This window comes from Miniopterus natalensis, chromosome 19 (assembly GCF_054644295.1).
Source record: "Miniopterus natalensis isolate mMinNat1 chromosome 19, mMinNat1.hap1, whole genome shotgun sequence".
In the NCBI taxonomy this organism is placed as follows: Eukaryota; Metazoa; Chordata; class Mammalia; order Chiroptera; family Miniopteridae; genus Miniopterus; species Miniopterus natalensis.
The window spans coordinates 13185740-13198912 of record NC_142099.1 but is presented as its reverse complement, the minus strand read 5'-3'; positions in this window follow the sequence as shown (position 1 = coordinate 13198912).

The window sequence follows — 13173 nt, the reverse complement described above, 5'->3', positions numbered from 1 at the left end:
CCCACAACTTGCCAAAACAGTCATTCTTTCCTCCCATACCTTATACAATCATAAAACCCAATTGAGATGGGGAGAAAAAAACCCAGAAAAATAAAAAGCCAGATTTTCCATCCAATATCAATACCCATATAGACCTGTGTGTTTGCAAGCATGTGCACACACACACACATATACATCCCACATTCAACCCAGGTCGTTTCCTGTTTGAACTTGACCCGAGTGAAAATGGACCTGGTACATTACCCTGCACACAGTAGGCACTCTCTAAATGGGTGTTGAGCTGATTTGAATCCGAATATGGGTGCTTTCAGTTCAGGTAGCTTGCTGGTGTTGGCCACATTGTGAGCTTCACGGAAGATGCAGGTCCCTTCAAACACAATACAGGTTGCTTCACGCTGGATGCGCACCATGTTTGCTTGGTTTGAGATGATGCCAAGCTAAAATTGTTGGCATTCTGGAACCTTCTAAAAATAACAGCTTTGCAGGGTTTTCTTCTTCTAGCCAAACAAGTCATGTTCCTATGGAGCGCGTGACTAGGTGTGTGTGAGGGACGGGGGTCAGGATCTGTGCAGGTGTGCCCACACATGCACAGACAGGTGCGACCCAATGACACCTGAGCGAATAGATGTATTGTCTGGGGATTTGCTCAGCTCGATTTATCCAGCAACAGGTTTCCAGGTCCAGATGTTAGGAGTACAAAGTGGTCAAGTGCCTCATGTGGTCCCTTCTACCTGACCTGAAACCACCCGAAAATGAAATATTGTGAGACTAAAGGGAGCCCTTAGGGAACCTTGCAGGTCAGGAAAGATGACATGTGCCAGTAGCCTGTTCCTACTGTGCCATATTAACCTTGGTGCAAAAACTATCCTAACATCTCTCAAACTCCAGGAGACTTCAGAAACAGTAAGCTCCAGTGTAATGACAGGCATTGTGAGGAGGGGGCCTGTGGAAGCAAAATATTCTCATTGCTCCGTAACCTAACCACACATACCATTTGTGATGTGAACTCCACGTGTTACCCATCACTGTCTCATTCTGAGGTCTTTGACTTCTGCCTGTGGGGAGTTAGAGATACTGCATGGAATATTTATCTGTTTAGGGTAAAACAAACGGGTGTTGTGTGTGTGTGGTGGCCCTGTTGGGTTTCACTTTGTGCCGGACATCATCACCGTTCTGAAGGCAGTGTCTGGCGAGGCAGGATTTTCTTCTAAGGACAAGGGAATCAGTAAAAGGTAGATGACCCCAGAACTAAGGCCACTATTTTTTTTTAATCCTCACCTGAGGATATGTTTTTATTGATTTTTAGAAAGAGAGGAAGGGAGAAAGAGAGAGAAACATTGATCGGTTGCCTCCTGTATGTGCCCTGACCAGGGAATTGAACCCAGAACCTTTTTGGTGTATGGGACGATGCTCTAACCAACTGAGCCACCCGGCCAGGGCAAACTAAGGCTATTCTTGCTTAACTTCTTTCTTCTACCTATTTTTATTGCTGCTGCTGTTCCTTTAATGGTCTCATGTTCATTTTGATGATCCTTTTGAAGATTTTCATTGATTGTTTTGCATACCACAGATGCCACATTTGCTGTGGGATTTTTATTTTTTTACCTGTTCTTTTAACTATTGACTATCTGAAAGATCCCTCTCCTTTGTCATGTCCCAAGAATGGCGCTCCTGTTTTCCGTGACAGTTCAGCTGAACAGATAAACAAACATGTAAACAGATGAAATAACCATGCAGTTTCTTTGAAGCATCAATTCCATTTCACAAAGTGAAGACCACCGACAGGTCATGCTGAGTGTGCCAATTCTGATCATTTAACCCACGCCCTCAACTATTAATTCCTGTCTGCACTGTCCATCCTGCTGTAACCCTGTGACGTGTGTGTGCACGTACACACATATAGCCATTTATTCTTCATTTCAAAGAAATGACATGCAAGATTCCATCGCCACTCCCCCTGCCCAAAAGTGTGCACAGACTATCATTGATCCATCCCAGCTTGTGGATAAGTCTTCTCTAACCCATGATGAATGTTGTCCACTGAGTTAAGCCCTGAAGACTACACTGGCAACACTAGTAAAGGGTATAGTTGGACTTATTTCCAGTAGCAGTAGCCACTGGCTCCTGGAAACACATGAGCATTTGGAGCATGCCTTGACCTATTGGTAGTGCAATAGCTATGTACAGATTTTATCGTTGGCAAAAGGATACTTCATCTTTTCCCCAAAAAGTAATCAGATTTACATGTTGACCCGGCAGTGTTAAATGGAAGGCTGCTTCTCTGTACTGGTAATTCAGCTTTACATGGGAAGTTACCCATTCTCCTGCAAGTACAATCAACCCTCAATGACTTAGGCATTGATTATCCAGGGTGTAGCTCACCCAGGTGTTCCTCTTTTGGCTGATTCCACTGCTCTTCATCAGCACAGTCAGGTGGGAAGAGGGGGCAGGTGGGTCCTCGTACCATGCCTTCTTGTTCCTTATTTTCAAGTTTAATTATCTACTCAACAATTGGCTATATGTAAAATCTGAATTACAATAACCTCTCTCCAATACTGAACTAGCTGAGTTCTGCCTACTCCTGGAAGGCTGACCCAGTGGCAGAGTCCCTACTATAACCTGTCTGATAACTTAGTGACAGGTCAAAGTACCCTGATGTTCCCTAAAATATCTAGACACTTGAATTAAAAATACAGGGCCACCCCCTCATTGCTTAAGCCATATTATAGCTTCATGTACTGTAAAGCCAGGGATGTACTGTGATACTTTAAGACCACTAATCTCAGTGGAATTTCAGGACATAGCATCAGTTGTTAAATCATACCAGACTAGGAGCTCACTCCTCCTTAGATTGAAGTCCAAATAAAAATCACCTTTGGCTCAAAGGCCACGTATGTATGATCATCATGGATAAACTGTCATAAAGTATCTATGAATTGCTCTTGCCATTCTCATTATATGTAACTTCATGAATCCATATCTCCAGAAATGCTTAATATAATCCAAATGAGCAAGAGGCATAAGGCCCCGAGTCACCACTACCTAGTGACATCGGCAGGGACCAGTGGTGTGACAGCAATCTCATAACTTAGGAGGCGGAGAAAAATGTCTGTGCAAGTAAATTCCAAAGTGCTGAGTATGTGCAAGCTATTGCTTATTTAAGGGTAAGAAGGAAATAATGACTTTCATATATTGAGGATTTTCCCCTTAGATTTTCAGTGATTTCCTTGTGAATCAGCAGTCATGGAAAAGAAAAGAAAACCGCAGAGACTCAGAATCAGATAAAATTCTAACACTGGGCCCACATCTTTGGCCAATTAACATAACCACTTCATACCTCAGTTGACCTGTACTTAAAATGGAGATACTAGTTAATATTCTTAAGTGCAAAGTATTCAATAGATTTTTTTTTAATGGAATCACTATTGTCATCAACAGCAAGCCAGACCGACTCTATCGAGTCCACATTCTGATGTTACTCATCTGAAGGCAATCAGTAGTTACCAAAAAGTATTCTATGTCCGCTAGGCAATGGGGTGAGCAGGGAGAAGCACAGGAAGAGCACACGGCTCCAGGGGCCCCCTCCTCTCCAGAGTGCACCTGGACAAGAGCGCCTCCAAATTAAGGATCAGCCTTTCATCCCAGAGCAAACGGTGTCACTAGCATCGCAGTATTGCAACTAGGACACTAGGGACGCATTGCACTACCAGTAGGTTACTACTCTTTTTCAGTTACTGCTTTTAAATCCTAAAATATGTCCCCCAGTTCTATACAGTCATTCATTCTACTTCCTTGGAAGTTGCCAAGAAGCAGATTGAGGATCCGTTGGTGGTCGCTTTGCTGTCCCTATTGACACGGCTGCATTCGGTTTCAGTACCTTAGACAGCTATCGGGTGGTTTCCCTTTAGGCAGGGAACAGCCTCTTCCCTCCCCCTGCGGTCAGACAGCTTGAGGACACTGGACAGTACCCCTTCCCTCTCTACTGCCACCAAAGGAATCATTATGGGAACGGGACTGTGGATCCCCCTAGGAGAGGAGTGTTGCGGGGATGGCAATATTAACTGTCTGCCTCTGGTGTAGAATATAGGAGAGCGCCCTTCATCCTGAAAGCTTGTACCAGGTTGCACGAATAGAAATTAGCATTAAAACTTGTGTCAGACAACTAATATGTAGATTTTTACTGAAGTAGACAAGCTTATTAAAAAGTATTCAGTGCAATGGTATATACATATATACAAACTAGGGGGGAAAAATAACTGTGATCTTTTTTTTTCTTACACCATTACTGGAAGCACCCAAACATGAACTGGAGTTCCCTCTGAACAAAACCATTATCAAATATTCAACGTATGACCTCCAATCTAGGTGCCAAGTGCCCTGCGACACTTATTTACACACCTGAGAAACGCATTCTGGAAGCTGTGATCTCGGACCTGGGCCATGTGTTGAAACAAACAAAAGAGACGTTGTGACCAACCAAGCTGATGGAGGAAAAGCACAAAATTTAATATCAACCTGAAGTTAAGATCCCAAAGAGATGCTGAATTTATAGCCAAAAAAAAAAATCAATGACAAGTCAAATGTGAATCTGATGGGAACAACCACCCTCCAGATTCACAGGACAAGGGATAAATGACATTCTCTAGCCGTGTCGTACTATTTCAGTCTTTGAATCTCAACCTGGACCGATTCACCTTCATCAGACAGATTTTAATGGCACAGCAACTCAATTTTGGTCCCAGACTCTCATTCTGCACTGACCAGAAGCGAACAACAAAAGAGAATGACGGGATGTTAACGGAGGAAACATTTTCATGGCAAACTCAGAAACTGAAGTGTTTATATTCAGAATCAGACGAGCTTCAATATGAATTTGCATCTTGCCTCTGTACTGCTTGCTATTTTTTAATGATAGGAGAAAGCATATCAGTTTATTTTAAATATGAAATATATTGCTATATTACAAAATATATTGTAACTTTCAATTAACATTTTTGTATCAAATTAGTCTTTTGCAGGTCGAGTGTCAGCCTGCTCTCCCAATGACTGTTTCTGAGTACACATCACTGCTAGCGATTGCCTGACCCCCCAGAACAAGGGCCCTCAGCCTACAGAACTGCCATAGTCTAATTCTCCAGGACCTATTAGAGACAAAAGAACATTATTCCAAGCTTAGAGGAATCGTTCTACCCTAAATTCTATCAAGCCATTCCAGAAGAGATTTCTAAAAGCCATTACTCCTTTAGTAGCTGTGCAAAGCCAGTTTAGTAAAAGTGCAGGCTCTCTCTGTGTAAATTCACAGGCCCCATCACGTGAATGATACGTCTCAAACTCAGCCAACCAGTTTTTCCTTTGGCAGTGTCAGAATTGGGCATCAGGAAGAGTCTTGTGCTTCTGTGACACAGAAGACTCGAAACCCCTGGCATTCTGAGTTTCTCCGTGTCGGAGTAAAAGCTGGATTGGAAGTCCACTCACACTGGGCCCAGTCTGAGCCCAAGGTGCAGATGTGCTTTTCTGAGTAGGGAGCACCTTGGAGGAGCGAGGTTCCCTCTATCCATCGACAGCGTGGAGCACAGCTCCTAAGGGAGTGAGGGAAGGGGGTAGGGCAGGGACGGCAGGAGCCAGCGAAGAGCCAGGCTTCCTCTGCTGCTAGTCTGCTCCAGCTGCGAGGAAAGAGATCGATCCAGATGTTTTCCTTGCCTGGCAAAATTGGGGAAAGTGCTCTACTTAAGCAGCTCTGAAGTCCATTGCCCTCCTTCTCTGACGTGGCAGTCGAGACACACAGAGAATTTCTCGCTTCCCTCCTTTGAATGACCGAGGGACTAGGTGAACGCAAGACGCGCTGATTACAGAGCAAGGTTCCCCAGAAGCAGTGGGCTCCCCCCTCCAGGAGGACCCCCGCTTGTTGCCATCACTTTGGGATAACGTTGTACAGGTGCAGACCAAGGGGCATGCGGGTAGAATTAACCGACAGTGCTTATCGCTCCCTTTTGCAAATTCTGAAAATCCACAGATAAACCGATAGTGCAAAACAGCAGGTTTTCTCCTGGGAAAAAGGCTGGAATCCTCTCAGACTTCCATTTATTTGAGCTTAAATGTAGTTAAGGCTCGGTCCTCGCTGATATTTGTTATTCATATCATCTGAAGGACAAATATCTAAATGCCCAGCTTCAACCTGTGTGTGCAGCTGAGGCCTAACCTGTACACACATTTTGTTCTGATTGAACTACGTTCTCTTAGTGTCTGGACTGCTTCTCAGTTACATGTGAGGCTGAGCTCCATCGAAGCCATCAGAACTCCAGGGCACCTGTTTTTAGCAGGTTTCTCACTCACTAGGTAATGGAAATGAGTTTATTCTCAGTTTTATAATTGACTGATGAATGTACTGGGGGTCATTGATTTGTCTCTTTATATTTTTCTGTAGAACTGAGCTGTCTTTTTTGCTGTTCCTTCTAGCACTTCTCAGATTAAGACTTTTACATTTAAAGAAAGTGAATATATTCTGATCTTTCCCCTCAAAGTTATTATTCAAGCTAGATCAAAGAAACCAATACAAATTCCTGATTCGGAGAAAGCAGACCTCTTGACAGTGATTCAGGTGCGTGGCTGTGTGCTAACCATTGCTGCTCAAATGTGGGCCACAGACCAGCATGAGCATCATCTGGGAACTTGTTAGAGATGCAGAATCTCAGGCCCTGCCCCAGGCCCACTTAATCAAATTGGCATTTTAATAGGATCCCCAGGTGATCCATATCCGCAGCAAATACCGAGAAGCGCTGGCCTTACCACACAGCAATGGCAACCGACACCATTAATAGCCAGAAAATTAAAGCACTTCTTCCTTTTGCAGGACTATTTGATGGGAAAGGTCCTGTGTGGTCCTATAAGAATAATAACAAATGCACCTTAAAATCCCACTTGAAGTCATAGAGTTGGGTGATGTGCGGAAAGAGAGTCTCTAGTCTAGTTTTTAAAATGCTCACTTCAGAGCCTTGGGCCACCTCAAAGCCCCTCTTCAAAGGTTTTTCACTTTGGCCAGTGAGGGCAGGGCCATCAGACTATATCCAGTGGCTGCTCAGGACAGGTCCCCGGCAGGTCTGCTCAGCACAGTGCAGAAAGTTTCCTTCCTTGGGAAGCCAGCAGCCCAGTGGGAACTCTCCTCCCGAGAGGAAACTACAGAGGAGTTAGCCTAACCTTGGAAACATTCCTAATCTCTTCTTAAACCAATTCGCTTCCTCTTTACACCAACCGGAGACCATCTGAGGCGAGCAAGGCAAGATGTGAACTGTGACATTGGCGCCATAAATCGATATGTACCCAGAAACAGTTATGTTCTAAGTTAATGGCTTTAACCTGTTCATTGTAAAAAGTGCCTTGGACTTCAATCTAAAGAGGTCAGTATAAATATATGTGTGTGTGTGACGTATGTAGGCAAATATTTACATATGTGCACATACATAGGTGCACACACGTATACCTGCACATTCATATATAACATATACATACATATATAAATGCTTCATAATATATTATATTGCTATTTGCAGCTCCATTTCTTTTGTCCGGTTCTATGTTTATTTGTTTAGTGAGACCTTTACATAGAGGGGTTCTATTCAGGACATCGATGTATTTTTTTGTTTGTTTTTTACTTTTTATTAAAAAGGTAAAGGATATTAAAAAAAAAAAAAAAAAAAAGTCAAGTGCCTGAAGATTTTGAATGGAGTTGTGGTCAACTTTCTCAGGTCACCAAAGAGGAAACTGTGCTTTCCTTTGGGAAACATTTTTCTGTTTCAGCAGCTTTGTTTTCCCTTGGCCGGAGTGCATAAACAAGAGTGGTTAAAGTGATTTGGAAATTTCATTATAGTCTATTTTGTGGTTCCCATAACGCAACGGCAGAAATTCTGTTCAGTCTAGTGATCGATTCTTTTTGTACATCAGCTCCAGAAGGGCCTTCCCTTTACATGCTACGCATGGTTTTGTCTCATGAGGCAGACTAAATTCAAGGGAATGGGGTTTAGATCAGCTCTGAACATTGCTTCTTTCCAGCAGCGCACACAGGACAAGTAGGAAGTTCCTTCCCTGAACCAGGTGGGGACCTGAGGAGACCGGCAGGGGCCTTTAATGGGCTTTCTGGGGCTCCTGCACCCTGCCTTTCTATGGTAATACAATCACCTGTATCAACCAGGCCCTCCGTTAGCCAAAGGTCTTCTCTTTCTGCGGTGTGACAGCTTGTAAGGGACCAACCTCTCTGGTCAGAAGCCCTCAGGACTCCAGGAGGATTCACCAGGTTTCCATTGCTCTGCTCATGAGCTCTAGGAGGCATGATTTTCTTTAAACCAACTAAATCTTCTCTCTAGTTCCCTGCCCAAGTGGCGACACTGCCCATTCACAGTGTCAATCAAAAGAGACACTGCAAAATGGCAGAGGGGGCCAGAAAGACAGCAGGTCTCTCTCCAGCTGTCCCCACAGCTGCAGCCACATTCCCAGGCAGGGGAAGGGAAATCAAGTCCCCTGAATTAAAACCCCTATACCCTCACTTTTCCCAAAGAATTTTTCTGTAGCTCTAGACAAAATAATAATAATAATGATAACATGAAGAAGAATGCAATTGATGTGCTTTCAGAAACAGTATCTAATATTTGGGACTTTTTCTAAATTAGTACACCCAAAAATATTTTCAAAAATATATATAGCTATATATCTGCTGCCCTTCATTCCTTAAAGCACTCTTCCAAAAATTCCTTATGAATGGATACATTTACAACTCAGTGGTTGCTAAATAAGAATACTTTGCGCTTATAAACAATACCTTTCATCCAAGGACCTCAGCTATCAGTAAGTTAGTTGTCACCCTGGGAGGTGAATGATAATATTATTCCCATTATTCAAATGGGAGAATTGAGCTAGAGAAAAGCGAGTAGAAAATTCAACCTATGTTCTCGGCACCTTTTGGGAGTGAACAGAAACTTGGTGGCTCAAATTCTGTTGCTGGCCACCTTTGGATGAGTAAGACTGAGACTGTGTGTTGGCCACATGTGGTTGAGACCCAGGCTTGGGGTGCTTAAAATGTGGGTGGTAGGCTGGCTTGTGGGTTCTGAGGTCTGGGTGGGAGACCGTATCTTCTCTGTGCAAAGTGTGGAGTGTCATCGAGGGTTGGCTGGGTCTACGGCCTTCACCACTTCCTCTTGAACTGCAGCTGGAGGGAAAGGGTGTTTAAAACATGTTCTAGCAAATGCCAATACAATGTGATGGCATTAAATAAAAACAAAAGGGAAGCAACTCAACCAAAAGCCAAAAATGCAAGCGCCTGATATCCTTTAACCTGGTCATTTTCCTTCCCCATGTCTACAGTTGTGCAAACAGGAGTTTTTCAAGGAGAAAATCTTCATTGAGGCTGGAAATGGGGGTCCCTGGAAACAGTCGCCTCTTTAGCAAGGCCGGGATTGCCCTGGTGCTGATGGCAGTTGACTCAGGAGACTGGCCCTGTCAACACGCAGACACATGAACAGGTTTAATTCCGACCTCAGTTTTGACAGCCTAGAGAGAGAGTGAGAACCGTTCCTAAAATGAGCGGCTCTTCATCACCGAGAATTTACAGACCCGAGGAGTGTGATAAGGGAGACTCGCAGCTGTGTCCAAAGAAAGGCGCAGGCAGTTAAACGCTGGTTTCATTAACCTGAGCAGATCAACCTGCGCTTCACACTAGACTCAGCTCAGAAACACCCGGCCCCTCAACCCTGGAGATTCAGGAGGCAGAGTGTGGGTGGCTCCTGGCCATTTCCTGACGCCTCCCAGGTAGTTCTAGGGGCACCAAGAGTTGAACACTGATCCAGAGCTTGCTGAGGTGAGACCCCCCCCAGCCCCCAGCCCCCAGCCTGGCAAGTACTCCCCAAAGTGCTCCCTGGGTTGGCAAGGAGTGGTGGGGGGAGAGGGAATCAGGGTGATGGGGGCAAGATTTTTATAAAGATGGCGATTTGCTTGAAGTTCCATTCCTTTTCCTCTGGCCCTCATTTCTTTTCAGTTCTGGACCCATGAACCTGTGCTAATTTACATTCAGGCTCCATGCTTATTGGCAAACAACGCTGCCAGGTTATTATTCATTCAGTGTTTCTCTGCCTTGCTGCTGCAGGCTTCTGCCTTCTCCTGGCACCCAATCTGTCTCCGCTTAGTGACTTTCTTTGGCCTCTGCTCTGGGCAAGGATGGGGGAGGGACTTCCCAACATTTTTCATTAGGCAAAATACGTTAAGATTAAAAATGTCCTTGCTAGCAGGTGTCTCGCTAAACCTAACGCAAAAATAGGGTAACCTGCCAGGCTACACGTATTGATCTTTTCCTAACTATACAACCATTAAATACAATATTGCCTTCAGTTTTAAGAAAATTTGACTCAGTACATTATGCACGGCTGTGAACACTGGAAAAACAGGACCTCAGAACTCAAAGGCAGGCCCAGTTCTCCGAATTGAACAGTTCTGCCAAGTTCAGGGCCCTCTGGGTAAGACCACCCCCTGCAGTTCAGACAGAAATACAGCTACTGAAGGGGCTCCAAATTCCTCCAGCATCTGGGGAAAAGTCTTTTTGTATGTCATGTCCCTTACCTTACACAGAGGAAATGGAAGGCCAAGAGAAGTGATTTGCCTAAAACCAAATAGAGAATTAGGGCAGAAAATGGCCAGAGCGTTGCCACGTCATGTTGAGAATCCTTCTGTGCTTGTGTGGAAAGCTGAGGCCTGCCCAGAGACTCGCCATGCTCTTCCTAGATTCAAAGATTTTGCAAATGTTAGATAAGAATAAAAAGCCCCTGCTTCCCCCGCACACACATGTTCACGTGCACACACACACACACACGGCATTATCAATCTCTCACTGAAAACATAGATATGCATATTGTGACCAGCTAAATTAATTCATCATTTATTTTATATCCCAGAGGCAATGATCATTTTTAAATCTGCCTGCCTTTGGCTTAAAGAATTTAGAGCTAATACTTGCAAATCTACAAAAAAGCGAAGCAAAACAAAACAAAACAAAACAAAAACCCACTGGTTAGGAAACATTAAATTAGATTATTAAAATAATGCAATTTTATATCTGGTGTTACAGTGAATTATGCTGGTGGTGGTCAAGGTTATTAATCTTTATATCAGTCATTACTGCAAATAGTACATGAAGATTAGCCAAAATTAGCTTATAGTCTTTTTTGGGTTTCTTTGCAGCATGAATTTGAAATGTCCACTTTATTTTTTCTGGGGACAAGTCACAAGCCTCTTAAGATGCAACCCTGTCCCCTGGAAAACCAAAGGTGGAAAAAGCAAATGTTACCACTGCCTACAGGCAATTTCCCCGCTACTTAGGTAAAGCTTCTTTCCAAATCGGTTCTGCCTCCTACTTCCAGCAGTGGGGTATCACTTAAAGCCATCAAGTACTTCTCAAGAAAGAACACGTACAGCAGTGGGGCACCCACACCCCAGTCACTCACCGGGAAATGTCAGGTCTGCGAGCTCCTGTGCGCCATGATTCAATTGCCCTTTCTTCCAGCACCCCCTTCGCCTCCCACCTCTTGGAATGAGAAGGCAGATAGATACATGGCTCGGTCGGAGCTTCGGAATTCAGGAATTCTCATGTATACTTAGGATTTCCTAAAGAACTTCTTCTAAGAATGGCAAGGCGATGTTTACTTGGCTCACAAATTTGGGAGCCTAGGCCCCTGTTTAGTTTGGTTTCAATGAGAAAATGAGCATCTAGCTCTGTCTGAAGGTCAACAAGAGGAGCATTGCAGCCTCAGCACCCGTCCCTCCCATTCCCAGCCACCGAACAGCACACAGATTTTGACTTGGTGGATCCCCCCTCCACCCATCCCCTCCATGCATTGGGCGGGATTAATCCTACTTGCGGCCCGCGGTGGGCCCACCCTGGCAGGCTTAGGCCAACTAGAAGACCCCATCACCCTCCACAAACGGTGGGCATAGGCCCAGATCAGGCCAACACCAGCAAATGAATCCCAGAGCCCAGAGCTCGGGCAGCAGCTACCAGAAAAGACGATCTTCCCCAGGGATCTTACGGTGTAAGGATTTTGTCAGGAGCTGATGTGACCTTTTTTGTCTCATGAAAGGAAAGGGTGGAGGTGACAGGGGGCCACCATGCAGACCAGGAGAATGAAGCCAAGACCATGGAAAACAGAAGGGAGAGGAAGAAAGAAATGGGGACTTTGGTGACATCCTTGGAGCCACGGAATCTTCTAATTACCTGAGCCAGTAACTGACTTATAGTGAAGCCATTTGGAGGTGGGCTTTCTGCCCCACCCAACGTAAAGAGCCCAATGGAGAGGAACCAAGCTTCTGTACGTGTGTGATTTCCTCGAGGGGTAGCCAGAATGAAAATTAAAGGCCTATTCAGTAGTGCTGCCATTTAAAAGTTTAAAACACAAAAACATTTATGGAACTACAACAAAGCACAGACGAGCCCACAATCATAGTGGGACATTTTTAACACATCTCTCTGATTAAGATAAAGCAGGCAAAAAATTATAAAAGGACAAAAATTTGAACGACGTAATTAATAATCATAAAGTTTATAGCACACACTTTTCCCAAGTACACAGAACATTAATAAAAATTGGCTGCTTAATGGGCCATAAAGCCAGTTCAGCAAATTTTAAAAACCAAATCTAGAAATTGATGGAGGAAAAAATGCATCATAATTAAATTAGGTTTAGCCCCCAAAATACATTAGTCTAATATTAGAAAAATAATGAAATTCCTCATATTAACAGATCAAAGGAGAAAATTATTTAATAATAATAGATTTTTTTAAAAATATTAATTAATTCAATATTGGTTAATTTAAAAAAAACACTCAACAAACTAGGCATAGAAGGTGGGGTAGAATCACCCAAAGATGCAGCCTTTGTACACGCCTCTCCCTGGAGCGTGGGCAGGACCTGCAACGTGCTTCCAGCCAATAGCATATGGCAAAGGTGATGGGAGGCCATTCCCAACATTAGGTTTCATTACAGAAGATTCTCATAGTGGACCTGAGAGAGTCTCCTTCTTACTCTGAAGGAGCAAACAGGCAAGTTGTGAACTGCCTTTGGAGAGGGTTATGTGGCAGGGAGCTGTGGGAGGCCTCTAGGAGCCAAGGGCAGCCAGTAAGAAGTCATGGCCCCCAGTCAT